Here is a 2,127-nt window from a genome sequence, read left to right on the forward strand (position 1 = left end):
AAGCACCTAGCACGCTGCCACAAGAATGTTAAATTGACAGAAAACCCCCAGGATCCCCTCACTGACGTGACTGCTGTGGCTACCACATCTACTTCCACCGGGCAAACCTCAGATGGACCCACTCCTGCTAAACAGGTTAAACTAGACGTAAGAGCGACAGGACTTAGTGCCGCTGAACTGAAGAAGCTCGTCACTGCCTATATCGTCGAGGACATGTTGCCGATTTCCACTGTTGACTCTGAATCATTCCGACGCATCGTAGAAAAAATACCAACTAAAAGTGGTGTCAAGCTGCCCCAGAGAAAGTCATTTGTAGGATACCTTGAGAGAGAATATGACAAAATGAACTCTAACTTGAAGGCTACACTTGAAGAGGCAGAGTTTGTTTCCACCACTGCTGACATCTGGACGGTAAATAATAAAAGTTTTATGGGTGTAACAGTTCACTGGATTAATTCCACATTACAGCGCAACAAGGCCGCTCTAGCATGCAAGAGAATTAGAGGCAGCCATACCTATGATGTAATCGGAGCAGAGCTCAAAGAAATCCATTCATCATATGGACTACAAGGCAAAGTTATTGCCACTGTAACGGATAATGCATCCAATTTTGCCAAAGCATTCAGAGTATGTCAGCCCTGTAATTTGGAGTCTGAATCTGAAAATGAAGAAGGTGATGACGAGGAACCGACCTTTACTGATGTCATAGAAGCTCTTTCAACCGCATCTGGTGATGCACAGTTTAGCCTCCCTCCACACTACAGATGTGCATCGCACACAATTAACTCGATTTCAACAAGCGATGTTGACAAACATCTAAATTCCTGTGCAGACACCAAGGCTGCATATAGGAGTAGCACTGCAAAATGTTCTGCTCTTTGGACTAAAGCAAGTCGATCAACATTAGCCTCTGAACAGGTGGAGGAAGTCAGTCGGAGGAAACTAATGGTACCGACATCCACAAGATGGAATTCCCTGTATGAGGCCATTTCTAGAATCATCACAATTCCCTTGAATGAACTTAATCCCCTGTGTGTAAAACTGGGAATCAAGTGCCTTAATGAAAGGGAGTACCAGTTCTTGAAAGAGTACTGTACTGTGATGAAGCCCCTGACAGTGGCCCTGGACATCTTACAAGGGGATGAGTGCACCTACGGGGCTTTACTGCCAACACTCACAAGCCTGATGTCAAAGACCCTTGCCCTGAAAGATGACCTCTATGACAGCCAGCCTTCCAGATGTCATTGTAAAGGTAAGATTATTATTAACTGCTTTGGGTGGATTTGTTAAATTTATTATACCATTCACAGTGGGTGGATGTTATACTTTGTTTTAAGCAGCGGGTACAATTATTAAAATGATAGAATAAAAGACCAAGTATTCACCCCTTGTTAAATATCAGGGACATTGATCATCATTAATCATGAATATTAATCATAATATCAACAAAACCTAAATTAAATCTCATACAGTATTGATAATAGATAATACAGATGGTTTAGAGCTGTAAAGCCCACAAAATAATGACAATAGGTAATTATATAGTAAAATAATTTTATTCTTAGATGCATCATGTTGTATGTTACAGGCCATCAAGACTCATTTTGATGCTGTTCTGGACAGCCAAGAAGGACTTCTCGCAGCGGCCACTTGTCCCAAGTTTAAACTTCGTTGGCTGAGAGATGAGCGTAGGAGAGAGTATGTGAAGGAGCTCCTGATAACAGAGTGTCGTAAAGCTGCTCCTGCAACTGACAACACTAATGTGTCCCAAATGCCAGTCAGCCCAGCCGAAATGGACTTTTTTGAATTTCAGAATCAGCCCACAGAAAGCTTCTCAGCAGAAAAAGAAGTAACTGACTTTTTAAGGTCAGACTATGAGCTCGAGATTCTGAATCAGTTCCCAAATCTCACAAAGATGTACATGAAATACAACAGTCTAACTCCATCCAGTGCACCAGTGGCTGTTCAGTTTAGGTGGATTGGGGCTTTCCCCCAAAAAGGAACAGAATGTCTGATAGAAGGTTTGAGAAGCTTCTGCTGATGCGATATAACCAGTGTTGGGACTAACGCGTTATTAAGTAACGCGTTACAGTAACTACGTTATTATTGTGGTAACGAGCACGGTAA

The sequence above is a fragment of the Pundamilia nyererei genome, unplaced genomic scaffold, assembly GCF_000239375.1.
Source record: "Pundamilia nyererei isolate P.nyererei 1_Seehausen unplaced genomic scaffold, PunNye1.0 scaffold00402, whole genome shotgun sequence".
Taxonomy (NCBI): Eukaryota; Metazoa; Chordata; class Actinopteri; order Cichliformes; family Cichlidae; genus Pundamilia; species Pundamilia nyererei.